The sequence below is a fragment of the Physeter macrocephalus genome, chromosome 18 (genome assembly GCF_002837175.3).
Source record: "Physeter macrocephalus isolate SW-GA chromosome 18, ASM283717v5, whole genome shotgun sequence".
Lineage (NCBI taxonomy): Eukaryota > Metazoa > Chordata > Mammalia > Artiodactyla > Physeteridae > Physeter > Physeter macrocephalus.
The window spans coordinates 15,319,566-15,336,399 of NC_041231.1; the positions used below are offsets into that span (position 1 = coordinate 15,319,566).

General features: G+C 48.4%; 1 long non-coding RNA gene across 1 annotated transcript; it reads right to left on the minus strand.

The window, feature by feature from the left end:
• Positions 1 to 528: 528 nt before the first annotated feature.
• LOC129391518 (uncharacterized) lies at positions 529 to 16,242 on the minus strand. The gene is made up of 3 exons (XR_008615764.1): positions 13,045 to 16,242; positions 2,681 to 12,517; positions 529 to 2,462 (listed from the first exon to the last, which is right to left on the minus strand). It is a non-coding gene; the product is annotated as an uncharacterized lncRNA (long non-coding RNA).
• Positions 16,243 to 16,834: the final 592 nt, after the last annotated feature.

Here is a 16,834-nt window from a genome sequence, read left to right on the forward strand (position 1 = left end):
GGATTAGCCAACACCCCAGCACTGAGGTCAGCCTCTGGAAGCAATTTAAGATGGCCCAGGGATCTGAGATTCCACACGCCCACAGGCAAGCAGAAGTGTTCCCTCCCATGTAGGACGGCCTCCCTTTCTGAGCAATTCTGCTCTGATTCTGTGGGTGAAGCAGCTGTGCCTTCTGCAGAGCTCCAGTGCCAGGCTCATCGTAGGTCTTGGACCAGGCAAGATCCCTCCCTCAGGGAGTACTGTCCCAGCCTGTAACGAGCACCTTCCACGGGCCAGGCACCAGCCAACAGTAACCACCTCTCTCCCCATGCAGCAACCCTCAGTGAGGCAAACCCACACTTACTATACCCATTTTACACCCATGGAAGCTGAGGCTCGGAGAGGCACCTTGCCCGGGGTCATGCACAAGCAGACATTCAGACCCAACCTGGGTGACTCCTTCGGACAGAGCTGTTCCATTTAAATCAACACCAAGTGATTGGATTACGTGTCATTTTCTTTCTTTTTTATTAAAAACATTTCCCCCCTCTAATTACCTGTGCTTTGAAAGGCAGTAACCAATGGAAGCGTTGACAGATAACATGCTGTGTCGTCTGGAACTTGATTTAAACTAATCCAGTTTGAGGAGGGATATAAATCAAGCAAAACTGTCCATGAACTGATCGTTCTTGAAGCTGGGGTATTGGGTTGAGGTTCTCTTGACTGTTCTCTCCCATTCTGAATAGGTTTGAAAATGTCCTTGATCTTGTAAAAATGTAATTTAAATTTAACATGTGCAAAGTAGTGAATTGGGGATAAATTCACTACTGGGACAAGCTGTGTGCCATGCGGGCGGGGTGGGGGGGGCAATGTCGCCCGCCCCACAGCTGAAAGCATTTTAAGGTTGCCTTGAGAAGGCATTCATTACGGCCTCCTGGGTCTGCTCTCCCTGGACCACAAGGGAACAGTCTGCCCCCAAATTGGCAGCCACGTGAAGACAGCATGTCAGGGTTCTTGCAGCCATACTGCAGTTTTATGATGGAATTTGGGACCATATGTGGTTCATGTTCAGCCAGTCAGAAGATTTGAGGAATCTCTTATAAATGTTACCAGCAAAGGCACAGTGGCTGCCTGTGTTCTGTGACACCCAGAAAATTGGAAAAGATGGGACCTCTGACGTCTGTGTGTTGGCCACGGGTCCAGAAGTGACCCCGCTCCGCAGGCTCCCGGGGGCCCCGTGCTCAGTCCTCCTGCCTGTTGCCACTGTGCCCTGGGAGCTCCACTTGTCCTTCCAGGCCCCCCAGAAACAAGGAGACCCCCCTATTGACAGCCTCTCCTGTCTGCACCTGCTCCTTCCTCAGGCAAGTGGAATCAGCTCTCCACTGGCCTTCATTATATTGAACAACATTCATTTATTCAATAATTATTTATTAAACACCAACTATATGTACTGGGGTTACAGCATGGAGCCAGTAGATAGATAGATAGATAGCATGTACACCACGTAAGAAACATGGTCCCCGTGCTCCAGGAGCTTCTAATTTCATAGGGGGAGAAAGGCAATAATCCACTATGAATACTACTAATCATTTAATTACAATTCTGACAAGCGTTTTGGAGAAGCGTAGGAGCTGTGAGGCCATATAAAGAAGAACCTGGTCTGTTAGGGTGTGGGCACGCAGAGGATTCAGAGAAGGCTTTTGGGAGAGAATGATGTCTAAGCTGAGATCTGGAGATGGGAGGTATTCGATGTCCAAACAGGGAAAAGGGGCTGTTCCAGACAGAGGGAACAGTGTGCACAAAGGGCAGGGGGGCATGGCTTGTTGAAGGAAGTGGAGGAACAGTGTGTGGTCTGTGTACTCTGTGGAGTACACGGGGGAAGGAGATGGTGGCAGATTATGAAGGAGCTTGAAGGCCAAGTTAAGGATGATGGAGTACTCATGAGAGTGTGCGTTTGGGCGGGGGAGGTGATGTTATCCTTTTGAACCTAAGATGATCACTTTTGGGGCTGAGTGGATCAGAGCAGGGCAAATGCGAATGCTGCAGGGCTGGGCCAGCCCATGTGACACGTCTGTGAGAATTAGGAGAAAGCACCCCACCCCCAAGGAAGACATAGTTCTGTAGACCCATGCTTACAGAATGGAGCCTGGCCTGCTTTGCAGTGCCTCCTAACTCTGAGCCAGTACCCTTGTGCAGTGAACAACCTGTACAACTGTACACAACGGGCATGGATATTGGGGAACAGAGAAATCAGAAGACTGTGAAACATTTGTTGACAAGTCGGTTTAGTCCACTATAAACACCTTGACTTCTGAGTTCTCGAGCTCCACATTCATGTTTGCAGCTCCAGTGCTGGTAGGAGATGCTCCACATGTTTGCTAAGTGGATTCTTCTTTGGCCATTTTTTTTTTTTTTTTCCTTTAGACTTTCTGTTGTGTCGTTCTCTTCTTCTAAAGTCACAGTGGCTTCCTGTTCACGCGCACCTGTTAGGTGTTAGGAGGCACTGTGTCAGGCGCTTTGCCTTTTTAGTCGTCCAACTATCTTATCCTCTGTCCATTCGACAGAGACTGGGCCAGGGTCACATAGCTAGGAAGGTGGACAGGGACCTTTCTAAATCCTTAACAGGCAGGTCATGCTGTGTGTGACTCTGTCGAGTTCTTGGGGCGGGGTGAAGGTGGGGAGCAAGGGGGCGGCGGCATACCTTCTGGTAAGGATTCTTGAGGTTGAGTCTCCAAACCCGGAATCTTAGGATGTCACCGTTGAAAGGGATCATCTGGGGCCTCATTTTACAGATGGGCCACCAAGGCTCCGAGAAGGGCTGGAAACTGTTCAATGTCACTGAGTTAAGTCAGAGCCAAAGCAGGACTAGGAACCAGGTCCCTTGACAGGTTTGGAAGAATAAGATAGATATCAGGAGTAGAGATTAGAAGAGAAAGACCAAGGGAGGGGTCGCTCTCCGGGGATGGTATCTAACCGTGATGGGTATCAGTGAGGTGGCCGGGGTTAGCTCAGGACAACAGAGTCCTGGGTGACCATGTGAAGGGAAAGAGCAGGCAGAGAAAAGAGAACTTCCTCAAGGTCTGGGCAGGTCTCTAAACTGGAATCCATTTGGATCCAGCCTGTCTTTAGACTCTTTTTAAAAATTTTTAAGTTTTTGATTTTTTTTTTTGGAGTATAGCTGCTTTCCGGTGTTGTGTTAGTTTCTGCTGTACAGCAAAGTGGATCAGTCATGGGGGTGGGTGAGATGAATTGGGAGATTGGGATTGACATATATACACTATTATATGTAAAATAGATAACTCATGAGAACCTACTGGCCATAGGCCTTTCAGACAAAAAGTTGATTTCTTGTTCTGGGCTGATGGCCAGGAAAGACTTCACTGTCAGCAGGCTGTGGACGGCTGCTCTTAGGGTGCGGGGCAAGGTCAGAGAGGAGGCCTGGCTCCTCTTCCCGGGGCCTCCAGCCCAGGTGCCCTCTGAGGGCCCCATTCCAGTTTCCAGTCGGTGCCTGCCTGGGGTTTTCCTGCTTCTGGGTCTGCATCACAGCCCCTCTTATGTTACATCGCTTCAGGTCCCACTAAGCGTATGTCTGAGCTGGAAAATCCCCCGGAGCCCGCCCAGGCAGCCCGTGACCATAGCGGCAGGAAACTGTGACAGCGAGGCCCTCGGGGTATGAGGTTTATTCTTGGTGTGTGGTTGGGAAGGGCGGGACTGCGTGGGGGTGGATGGCATGGGATGGTCAGGAGAGAACAGCGAAATCCCCAAACGAGGAACCCCTCAGAGAATTTCCGGCCAGTCTTCTTTCCCAAAGTGGCCTCTGCTTGGAGCCCCCAGGACTGTCTCCCTGCGTTGGGTCTTCATGGAGCCTCCTGGGGGAACTTCTCAAGACCCAGGGTCCAGCCCCTCTATTTTAAATAGAGCAGTGTACATGTCAATCCCACACTCCCAATCTATCCCTCCCCACCAATGGCAACTTTATTTTAATGCACACATCCTCCTTGAGGAGCAGGTATTAATCCCATTTTACAGATGGGGAAACTAAGACTCAGGAGCACAGTGTTGTACACCTACTCATTCATCCACTGACTCATCAGATACTTACTGAGTCCCCACCATATAGTGGCCACTGTCCTGGATGAGCCAGAGGGACCCCAGAGTACAGGCCCTGCCTCAAGTTTACACGTATATGTTCTAATGGAGGATTCCAGCCATGAGCAAATAAGCCCATCGGTAAGGAAGGTACCTGCAGATTGGTATCAGGAGCATGCAGCGCGAGGAGATGGAGGGTCGGTGGGGGTATATGCAGAGGCCGCGCTGCACGGCTCACGGGATCTTAGTTCTGCAACCAGGGATCGAACTCGGGCTCCCACAGTGAAAGCGCCGAGTTCTAACCACTGGACTGACCGGGAATTCCCTATAGTGGTGTTTTAGAAGGGACGCTGGGGGAAGGTTTTCTTCACAGGTGACATCTGAGCTAGCTTTGGATGGGTGAGAAAGAGCCCAGGGAAGGTTGATCTCAGCAGGACCAACAGTGAGAGCAAAGGCCCTGGGGTGGGAAAGGCCTGGTGGGTTAACAGGAGCCCCAAGGAGGGACTCATGTGAACAGGGAGGAGCGTGGGAGGAGGGGAGATGGGAAAGCAGGTGGGCCTGGGTCACAGCGGCCTTCCAGACCCCAGGGAAGGGATGGAGGCATCGGGGGCTGTCAGTGGCAGAGGCTGGGTTTTAACCCATAAATCCAAGCCTCCGTGGCCAGCCTGGGCTCTGCCCCATTAGCCCAGGCCTCCCTTGACTCTGAGCTAGGCTTGGAGGAGGGGGAGAGGGGAGGCCGGCTGGGACCCCACCTCTGCTCATGGTGTGTCATAGGACAGGCAGAGCCGCTCCCCGTTTCCCAGCTTCGGAGCCTGTCGGGCCTGTGGGTTCCCCACTGACCAACAGGAACAAATCCGGGGGGCATCGGACAATCAGCCCTAAGGAAGGAGCCGCTGTTCCAACCCGGGACTCCGCCTTGCCGGCTGCCCCCAGACTTCTGGGCCTTCTCCCTTCCTCCACTCACTGTTCCCTCACCATCGAGTCGGCATCGGCTCCACCTGGGTTCAAATCCTACCATCAGAACCAGTGGGACAGTGAAGGAGTCATTTCGTTGCCCCCCTCAGCCTCACTTCCCTCACCTGTGAAATGGGCTCACACCTGTCTGCTCTGCTAGGGCAGTGGGGGAACGTTAAATCTGACGCGAGTGCTATCAGCAAACACGGAGAGCCTGCTCTGGGCCAAGCTTGCGCTCATTGCTCTGCGTGCGGTGTTTACTTTATCGTCATGTGGACAACGTGGGGTAGGGATTGTTATGGGAGCCAGCTCTGTGGGCACACGGCCCGTGCAGTCGTGCAGGGCCACCACACACTTCCAAGGGCCCTACACTGGGTTTTAGACTCAGCCACTGCTGTCTTGAAATTTTTAACAATTTTTTGACAAGGAACCCTGCATTTTCATTTTGCACTGGGCCCTGCAAATTATGTAGCTAGTTCTGATTATTATGTATTCATTTATACATTCAAGAGATGTTTATGGAGCCAGGCATGGCTTAAAGGCCCTGGAGAGAGAGGAGTGAACAAAACAGAATTCCCCACCTCCATGGAGTTTACTTTGCATTACTTGGTTCAGAGAGGGTAAGTTATTTGCCCAAGGTCACACAGTGAAAAGGGGGTGCCCAAGTTACAACTCAGAGCTCTTAACCACAGTACCATTTCCCCTTCAGCCGAAGGCTGGAAAGTGTTTAACAGCACACCAGGCAAGGAAATAGCCACAGAGTTCTAAGTGCTTTAGATGTGTTAACTCATTGCAACAGCCTATTTTAGAGACAAGGAAATGGAGGTCAGAGAGGATAGGTAACTGGCCCAGAGTCACACTGCTGGTAAGGCAGAGTAGAGGTGAGACGAGGAGCTCAAGTAGACTGGCTCAGGGCCACGCTCCTAGCCCCTCCAGCACACTGCCTTTTGAAGGCATCACTCAGGAAATGGTGGCTTTTTATAACTCTTTTAATCACCACCATTTTTGTTTTTGTTTCCGGAGACTCCACGCAGCCACGAGGAGTGATCCCACCCAGAGTGACCCATATCACTTTGTGCGGAATGAGAGGATTAACAAATGGTTGAGCAGATTCCGTCCAACTATGGGGGTCACATCGACAGCTGCCCGCCTCCCCCGACCCCAACTCCGACATGATTTACCACCGGGTCCTTGACATCCAACCTTCGTTGCCTTGCCTTCAGCCAGTGATGAAACCTCGCCATGTTCAGGATGTAGAAAACAGGGTCTCACCTCCCAGGAAACAGGCCAGGCTGACGGGAGGGGGCGCCGCGGGGAGCAGTGGTTCACAACGATGGTTATCGCTGAGTACAAGCTTTCCTTTTCCTCCCTCCGTGATGACAGGGCTTGTCCTAGGGGCGCCCTCCCCTCGAGGCTGTCACTGTTTGGAGGGTGTCGTCTCCCATGCTTGGGCTGATTTGAGGAACTGATCAGTCTGGCAGACCTTAAGCCCTGGGTGATCTCTGGGGCTCTGCCCAGACTTCCCACTCTCCTCACTGGTGTGTGACAGGCTCTGTCATTCATTCATTCCTCAACAAGTAGTTACTGAGTACCTACTATGCGTCAGTTACTCTTCTAGGAACCGGGTATACAGCAGAGAATAAAGCAGACAAAAATCCCTGCCCTCGGGGAGCTTATATTCTAGTCCAGGATATTGCCAGCTGGGACTTCGTCGGATTGGATGGCAGACATTGAGAATTTTCCTTTCTTGGGCACTGGATATTTTTTCACTCTTATAAATATTATCAAGTTTTGTCTAGGACACAGTTAGGGTACTTTTTGTTTCAGGTAGGAGAGTAAATCTGGCTCCTGTTACTCCATTTTTGCCAGAATCAGAAGTTTTTCCTTATGAGAAAGCCTCTAGGCCTGGGAAGGGCAAGAGTTAAAAGCTTATCAGTTATTTATACCTTCATATGAATGAGTTTAGGAGCTCCTTTCTGAAGCACTGTGGTTATAGGAAGTGAGGAACGAAAGACATTACATTAGAATATAGGACTTAGGAGATAAATCCAGAAGTTCTCATACAGCCATAATTTCATTTGAATTCATTATCATCTTGCAAATCTGCCAACAAGTCAGGTGCTTCTATTTTCATTTTACAGTGAGGAAGGTGAAGCTGGGAGAGCTTAAATGACTAGCTCAGTCACACAGCTAGTTAAGACTCAGAGCTACTGACTTCTACCCTCGAGCTCCTGCTAACACATTGTGGGTCAGGGGTCACCATGGGGAGGGGAGAGGGCAAAGGGCATCTGTGACCCCCAACACTCGTGCTGATTTGGTTATTTCTCATAACTTCTGCCTCAGCTTCCTAGGGGCATAAGTCAGCACGGCGCATGTTCCCTGAGCAGCAGCTACAGCTTAGAAAGACAGAAAGAGAAATCAGACCAGAATGTCAATTCCACGAGGGCAGGGGCCACATCCGTTTGGTTTACCCCTCGGGCCCCCATGCCTAGAGCAGCACCTGACCCCTAGTAAGTTTTCAAGGCCTATTTGTCAAACAACAGAACACGACGGAATGGATTTGGGGAATAAACAGACCATGAGGAACACCTGCCTCAGTTGCCTTATCAGTAAAATGGAGACAAGTCTCTGCCTTTTAATGCTGTTTTGATTTCGTTGATGTATTGTATGCTTCATGAGGGCAGGGGATTTTGTCTGTTTCACTTACACACTGCTGTGTCCCCAGCATCTAAAACAGTGCCTGTCACATAGTAGGTGCTTAAGAAATATCTGCTGGGTGAACAGGTGAGAGTGAAATATCTAGGTTTTGGTGAACGTGTAGCATCGGGGTTAAGACCAAGGAATTTGAAGTCAGAGCTGAGTTTGCCTCCTGGCTCTGCCACTTGCTAGCTATATGACCTGGAAGATGCCTGTGAACCTCAGTTTCCCCATCGCTTACACTAAGGAGTGTCATCGTCTCTACATCCAGGTGTCCTGAGGATTAAGTGAGGTTGTGCAAATAAAGTTCTTAGCATAGCTTAAGGAACAAAGAAAATGCTCCAAAGTTATAAAGTTCTCGCGTGTCTAAGAGTGAGGGTGCAAATTTTTTAAAAAGATTTAAAACAGTTTTTAAAAATTGAAATGTAGTTGACGTACAATAGCTTGTTAGTTTCAGGTATTTTACATAATGGTTTGATATTTGCATACTTCATGAAATGATCACCACGAGTGGTCTAGTAACCATCTGTCCTCGTACAAAGTTATTACAATATTATTGACCATATTTCTTATGCTGTACATTATATCCCCATGAGTTATTCATTATATAACTGGAGGTTTTTACCTCTTTATCCCCTTCACCTACTTCCCCCACCCCCGAAGCCCTCCCTTCTGGCAGCCACCTGTTTGCTCTCTGCATCTATGGGTCTGGTTTTTTTTTTAACTTTTTATTTTATATTGGAGTATAGCCAATTAACAGTGTTGTGATAGTTTCAGGTGCACAGCTAAGCGCATGAGTCTGTTTTGAGGGTGCCTTTTTTAAGGGCTGTTTTTCTCCGGAAGGGCTTTTATCCCTTGGACTCCTCCGAAAGACCCCAGAGGTTGTTCTCCTGAAAGATGAGGCTGCATGGAAAATAAATTCCTATCAGATCTCCATTGACATTTTAGGTGCTCCTCAAGCCTGCAGGGCAGGGCCCCATCCTGCCTTACGCTGGCTTGATCCTGATGCAGCCAGATTCACCGTGGGGTCACCAGGCTCTGCTCGACTGCCCTGGTCTTCTGCAGCCCTTTGAAGTCGGGCTGTGTCTTTTCTTGTCTCGTGGTTGGCTGGGCCTCAAAGCTCACAAGCAGGCCGTTCCGCACCAGGGTGCAATGGGTGCTCGAGAGATCTCCAGCAGAGATAGGGAGTGAAATCTAGTCCTCCAGCAAAGACAGCTGCAGATAAAGTGACCACCCCGGGCTCTGCCATCCCCACTGAAGCCCTTCAACCCTCATCGATGGATCTAGTCCAAGTCTGGGTCTTGGCCTACTCACAGGCCAGAGTTCTGGGTCTTTCTGGTCTTAACTCTTTGGGCTGTAGACGCCATGAGTGTAGGTCAATTTTTGGTTTCGCAGCTTCGGTCATTATCAAGGGAAGATTCTGTGGCTTTGAAAAGAGTGACCAATGAGGCTGACCTTCCTCTGGTCTGCAAGGGTGAGGGAGCAGCTCGGAAGAGTGAATGGGGGGCCTCTGACACCGAGGGGGTAGCAAGATGCAGAAGATGAAGTAGGTAGGGTGCTGGGCACAGAGAAAGCTCTCAAGTCCTGAAAACAATTATTACGTGAGTTTGAGAATAAGGAGATTCCAGACCGAAGTGTCCATATCTTTCTGGTTTTTTTTTTTTTTTTTTTTTTTTGTGGTATGCGGGCCTCCCTCTGCTGTGGCCTCTCCCGTTGCGGAGCACAGGCTCCGGACGCGCAGGCCCAGCGGCCATGGCTCACGGGCCCAGCCGCTCCGCGGCATGTGGGATCCTCCCGGACCGGGGCGCGAACCCGGTTCCCCTGCATCGGCAGGCGGACGCGCAACCACTGCGCCACCAGGGAAGCCCCCATATCTTTCTTTTGACATTCAAAAGTCCTACCCATCTTTAAGGCTCATTCACAACCCACTTATTTGGAGAATTTTATGGAGCTTAAATTTCTCCCAGCCTCACTACTACATGGCTCTCCTCCCCATCTGCTCTGCTCCACTTAAACTTAAACAAGCTCTCCTTAAACACATGTATATGTGTGTGTCTGTAACTAGCTTGTGTGCTTTCATTCATTCATTCAGAAACAGGCAGTATAGTCCAATGGTTAAGAGTGCACATGGGAACCAGGTAGCTGGAGGTCGCTCTGACAGTTACTACCTGTGTGAGTTCAGCTAGTTACCCACTTTTTCTCTCTGCCTCAGTCTTCTCATCTCTAGAGTGGGCATAATAGTACCGACCTCATCAGGTTGGGTGATGGTTAGCTAAATGACTACCTACAAAGCATTCAGAACAGTGCCTGGCACATAGTAAGTACTCAATAAATAAGATACCATTCTTATCCTTCTTCAGCAAACATTTATTAAACATCTCACAACGCTGTGTGTATAACTGTTACTGGGCTCGTGGAGAGAAAAGATAATGCCTGCCTTCCTGAACTCTCACTTTAGACTCCGCACCAACCTTTGGTAATTTCCCTTCTTTATCGGCAGGAAAATGTTTACTGATAGATTCATGAATGAAGGACAATTATTCCTTCCCTGATCAGAGCTTGAACTGCCCAGGGTTACTTTTGTCTTGTGTGCATTGTCTTAAGGACCAAAGGGTTTACAAAGCGCTCTCCCACTTACATACAAAGTTATTTCTTCTCCCCTGAGGCTCAGTTTCCTCAATGGTAAGATGGGAAGTGGGTGGTAACTTCTGCCTTTTAGGGTTTGCAGAGCAAAAACAAATGAGGCAAAGCTCATGGAGGCATCGCCTTGCGTAGGATAAAAGTGAGGACAGCCTCTCACAACCCCAGTGAGAGTTTCCTAGGAGGGCAGGGCCAGCTTCTTGGTCCCTGACAGGATAACACACACTAGGGCCAAGTGCAGGGTCTCTGTCACTTCATTAACCAACAGTTTACACAGCAGACCCAGTGAGAGTCAGAACTATAATGATTGTAAGCCTCAGAAACTCCTCTGCAACAGCTCAGGCAAAAATAGAAATGTGGGGTGATGACTCTGGGGGTAATTGGTGTATGCACAGGAAAAGCAGAAGTGCAGCCAAGGCCTCAGGACGGCTAAGGGGCTCACTCATGTGTTATCTTGCTGTCTGTCTCTACCATCTTATCTCTTCTCTCTCTCTGCCTGTCAGCTCTATTCCCTCAAACCAGCTCCCTCTATGTGGCAGCGAACATGGCCATCAAGAGCATCCTGTTTCCTTAAAGAGAAACTGAATTTTCTTCCCTAGATCCAAACCAAAAATGAAAAAAAAATCTCATGGAAAGATTCTGATTGGCTCTCCTTGGGTCATGTGTTTCTTCCCAGGATCAGTCAGCTATAGGGGGTGGAGGGCACCAAGGGGAGATGGAGTTGCACAGCACAGACACAGACACTAGGGGCCTACCCAGCTATCAGGACCCCAGTCGGGGAGCCTCCACTTCAGCCCCTGAGAATGTCTGAGGCTGTCCTCTTACCACACTTAGCACGTTTATTGTGCCCTGGCCTGAATGCATGTTGTTTCCCCCAGTAGATTATAAGCTCCACAAGAACAAAAATGATATTGGATACTCTTTTTAGTCTTCTCTCTTCCCCCTCACCCTGCCCATCACACATAGGATGGCACCCTTAAGCACACTGCTAGTCACATGGTCATGGAACGTCCCAGATAAGAGATCACACAACTAAGGCACAGAGACAGAAAGCAATTTGCCCAAGGTAACACAGCTCAAAGTAGATGCCAGGTCACCTGCCCTGCGATTTCTGATTGCTTTCTCTCTCTCTTCGGGTTAAAGGCTCCAATCCTCATTCTTACAAGGAAGCCTCTGCATAGCTCAGTCACTTCCTGCCTCTCCAGGCTTATCTCATACACGCTATACATCTTCAAGGTGGTTATTATTTTTATTGCTATCCCTATCGTCGCTGGAGGCACCCACATTGATCCACTTCCCTCTCATTAGAGATAAAGGAATTTCTGACTCTGCATTCCAGCCAGGGGTAACTTCTTTCTCAAATCTGCCTCACCACCGCCTCCCTTCAGAGCTTTTGCACTTGGAATTTCCTCTGCCTGGAACACACTTTGCTAGGGCTGCCGTAACAAAGGACCACAAACTGGGTGTCTTAAACAACAGAAATTTATGGTCTCAAGTTCTGGATGCTGGAAGTCTGAGATCAAGGTGTCAGCAGGGTTGGTGCCTTCTGTTCCAGTCCTCTCTCCCAGCTTCGGGTGATTTGCTGACCACCTTTTATTCCTTGGCCTGTAGATGCCTCCCTCTGATCTCTGCCATTATCTTCACATGGCATCCTCCCTGTGTCATATCTGTCCCATGTCCAAATGTCCCCTTTTGATAAGGACATCAGTCACATTGGATGAGGGCTCACCCTCATGACCTCATGTTAACTTGATTACCTCTGTGAAGACCCCTGTTTCCAAATTAGATCACACTCTGAGGTGTTGGGATGTTAGAACCCGAACCTCTCTTTGGGGGGGGACACAGTATAACCCATAACAAACACCATTTTTCACCCCCTTCCCACCCAACCAGACATCCTCCTTATCCATCCCATCTCAGGCGAGCCTTCTCTGAACACCGCAGACCTCACCCAGCCCTGCTGTCTGCCCTCGTGTATTCTTCCTTCATATTTGTTGTGGATGGCTGGTATCTGCTTGTGTTGTGATCTGGTCAGTACCTGTGTCTCCCTCAGATGCTCCTCTTCGTGAAGGCAGGAGCATGACTGTTCTGTGCGCCACTGCAGCCCCAAAGCCCAGAACCTGACTGTCAGTAAAGGGTATCAGTAAATGCCCGCAGCCTGAATGAATGAACGATTGAGAGATTAAGCTTCACTAATCACAAAAGCAAAGAGAAGTTTCTAAGCAAGGCCCTCAGAGTCAGAGAGATTAGTATTTCCTCTGGAGAGAAAGAATTTGCTCCAGAATCCGCCAAGGGCCAAAACCCCACCCTCACCTCTTGACTAATGGTCATGGCCTCTGCCTCCTACCCCATCACCCCGGGAGAATCCACTCAGCATAGCTTTGCAGGGAAGGCCTCAGGAACCTCGGGGAAGCTGGAGGTGAGTCAGAAAGGCTGGTTAAGTGAACAGCTCTGAAACCTGACCCTCGGCATGGAGCTCGGGGGAGGCGGGTTCGCAGAAGGTAACAGCGCTTGCTTTAAAATTCAAGGGGCCTGAGGGAGCATCATCTTGCAGAAAAGCACTCTAGTTGGTAAGGGGCCAAGTGTGGCCCAAGCTCCAGGTACCCGGGGTTGCTCTCCCACCACTGCCTGACAGCGTGGATTTTGTCGGGTCCACCCCTCCCCCCGGGGCCATCCTGCACTCACCTGCGTAGGAGATGCAGCTTTAACCTTTGTGGCCTCTACTCTCCCTTGTGTGGGTGGAGAGACCAGGTGGATACGTCGAGAGACCGTCATCTGGCTCAACTGAAGCAAGTCGAGCTACCGCCCCATAAAGGAATTCCAGCCCCCGAGCTTCCCAGGACCCCTGGGGAACACCTCATAGGCAGCAGAATCCCAAAGGGAAAAAGGAAGGCCTCCTTAAACCTAGCTCAGGACGAGGGCCAAGCCGGAAAAAGTGACTTGCGGGCCAGTCACCACGATTTTCCCCAGCGAAAGGCTGACTCATTGCAACAGGCCTGGACTGGCTGGGACTCGAGCCGGTGGCTTGGAACATGCCTGGGCAGTGAACGCCTTGTCTAAAGGCTGGGTGGTGAGAAGCTGCGGGTCAGGGGAGCTGAGGCCGCGGCCCTGGGGAGCACCCGCGCACCCGCGCGCAGCCTGGGAGCCCGAGGGAAGCAGGGGGAGGGGGGGTCCCTATTTTCCCTCCCCCCTCAAACTCTTGCGGGCCTGGCATAGCACAGCAGGAGCTGGGTGAGGTCTGGAGGGGCCCCAAGACCGCAGGGGAATTAAGTCCTAATGTCCTAAGACATACGTGTTATGGTGTTTCCTCCCCATAGGACATGCAAACAGAAACCAAGGCTAAACTTAAATGTAGAGAAAACTGATAAGGTCTTGATTTGCTTCATGAGCATTTATCTCCGTGCTTTCCTTCGAAATATCAAAGTGGAACTATTTTCCAGTGTGGGGGAAGATGGAAGGGAACTGGGGCTGCTTTCCTAGCGCCCTGAGCACATGTTCAGTCTGCCCTTGGGGTGATTTGGCATGATGCAGAGTGCGGAGTTTGACTCTGATGGACCCCCCAGGCCCCCTTCCCTCCTCATGCCATTGTCCATGTTGACATCCAGGGCTTTTTGGCAAGGACTTTTGAGTCATGCGTTGGTTTAAATCCTGGCTGTGCCATCTGCTTGCTGTGTGACCTTGGGTAAGTCACTTGATCTCAAGTGACTAAATTTCTGTACACGTCAGATGGAAAGTACACAGGATAAATGCACGCTTAGTGCATAGCGCAGCACATGGCACAGAGTCTGGCTTATGTACAAGATCTCTTCCAGCTTCTCCGTTTATGCCCTACAAAGCTGCTTTTTAGGAAAAAATGGTGTCAGTCATTCACACTTTAGTGTGAATAAGCTCCTGTCAGTGTCATTCCTTCTTTTCATTTATTTACTCAACAAATGCCATGTACCTGCCTGGTACCTCATTTGAGTGAGGTGCTACTACTCTATGTACAGATTTTTGTTTTTATCCTCACAGCAGTCTCTGCAAGATCACTAATATCCCCATTTGGTGGTGGAGGAAACTGAGACTCAGGGAGGTGAAAGAACGTTCCCAAGCTCAGACAGCAGAGCCTTGTTCCTTCAGGAAACATTGACTGAATTTCTGCCCTGTCTCGGAATGGGGACTACGGGCATAGCAGGCAGTGAGTCACGCCCCCATCTTACGACCCTCTTGGGCTACCGGCTGTATTTGCACATTTCTGTTATCATTCTAATTGTTAAAGTCCCTGAAAACCTTGTGCCTGTGGTCAGGGAGCGCCTTCCCCTTCCCTCCAATTGCCTGTCACAGGGAGTTGCCTTCTTCCTAGTGTGTAGGACTGGCCCTGCCCAAGGCTGAGCTGCCAGATCAAGAAAGCCTCCTGCCTTTTCTTTCCACATCATTTTCTGGGGCTCTGCTGAGTAGATTTCCAAGACTACCTCAGAATTGCGTTCTTCTCCCTTCTTTTGCACTTCACGAAATAATATGTATTACAGAAATAACACACGTTCGTTGTAAAAGAGAGAGACAGAGACAGAAGAAAAGAAAATAAAGAAAAGCAAAACTTTTCAAAGTAACAGTAACTCCAAGTCTTGCTGAGATGGTTAAACTTTTGTTGTATTGTCTGCCAGACCTTTCTCTTATGCAATTAGAATATAATTAATAGTGAGAATGATAATAATGATAACACTAATTTTAACTAACCCTGACTTGAAGCTTCCTCTGTACCAGATACCGTTCTAAGCACCTTAAAAATTTTAACTCATTTATTCTTCACAATAGCTCAGTGAGCTGATTATTACTGCCCTCGTTTTACAGGTGTGGAAATTGAGGCAGAGGGAGAGAACATTTAAAAGTGTACATGTTACTCTTTGTTTTTAAAATGGGAGCATTCTGAAAGCAGAGTTTTGTGACCTACTTTTCTCCCCTTAACAATTGTAAATTTACCTTCTCAATTGTACTTTTTCATGCCCGTTTAGCGTTCCAACCTTCATGCATACCATGAATTATTCAACCAGTGTCCTGTAGGCCACTTTTCTGATTTTCAAGGTTTTTTTTTAACTATGAATGACACAGAGATGTCCATCTTTGTAGCTTAATCTTTGAAAACCTGATGAATCCCTCCCTGTGATAACTCCTGGAAGTGGAATCACCTCGTCTCGAGACATACCTGTTGCAAGGCTTCTGGCGTCCCTTGCAAATTTTCTCCCAGAGCAGTAAGACTCCTGGGAGGCTAAAGGGATGTGAACTGTCCCAGCCCCATGGAGGACAGCTTTGGTGATACCCATCAGAATGACAGATGCTCATGCTATGACCCAGCAGTCCCACTTCTGGGAGTTTATCCCATAAATATCATTATATACATACAAAGTGACATCCATATGTTACAATTAGTCACTGCAGCCCTGTTGGTAATAGTGAAGGGTCGGAAATAACCCAAATGTCCGTAATAAGGAACTGATCAAGTAAATGACAGTATATCTATACAGTGAAATCATATGCAGTTGTAAAAAGAATTCCAAGCCTTTCTATGTATTCAGGGGAATAGCTCCCCAATATATAATAGGTTAAAAATAAGTGCAGGCTATTTAAAATAGCCAGGACATGGAACCAACCTAAGTGTCCATCAACGGATGAATGGATAAAGAAGATGTGGCACATATATACAATGGAATATTACTGAGCCATAAAAGGAAATGAAACTGAGTTATTTGTAGTGAGGTGGAAGGACCTAGAGACTGTCATACAGAGTGAAGTAAGTCAGAAGGAGAAAAACAAATACCGTATGCTAACACATATATGTGGAATCTAAGAAAAAAAAATGTCATGAAGAGCCTAGGGGTAGGACGGGAATAAAACACACACCTACTAGAGCATAGCTAGAGGGGTGGGATAGGGAGGGTGGGAGGGAGGGAGACGCAAGAGGGAGGAGAAATGGGGATATATGTACACGTTATAGCTGATTCACTTTCTTATACAGCAGCAACTAACAAAACAATGTAAAGCAATTATATTCCAATAAAGATGTAAAAAAAAAAAGTGCAGGGAGAGACAAATTAAAGGTCTGGGTCTATCAGATACAAACTACTATGTATAAAATAGATAAGCAACAAGGATATTTTGTATAGCACAGGGAATTATAGCTATTATCCTATAATAACTTATAATGGAGTGTAATCTGCAAAAATACTGAATCACTATGCTGTACACCTGAAACTAATATAATATTATAAATCAACTATACTTCAATTAAAAAAATGTGTGCAGAATGATATAAATAGCATGCTACTTTTGTACGAAAAAAGGAGGCAAATGATAGCCCTCATTTGCAGTTGCATGTATAAACACTGATAAGCTCTAAGGTAAGTTAAAACAGTACCTACCTGCCTATTTACGGTGATTTTGGCTGGTCCAGAGGGATCAAGATTAAAGACAATGGATCAAGACAGGAGAACAGTTTTTT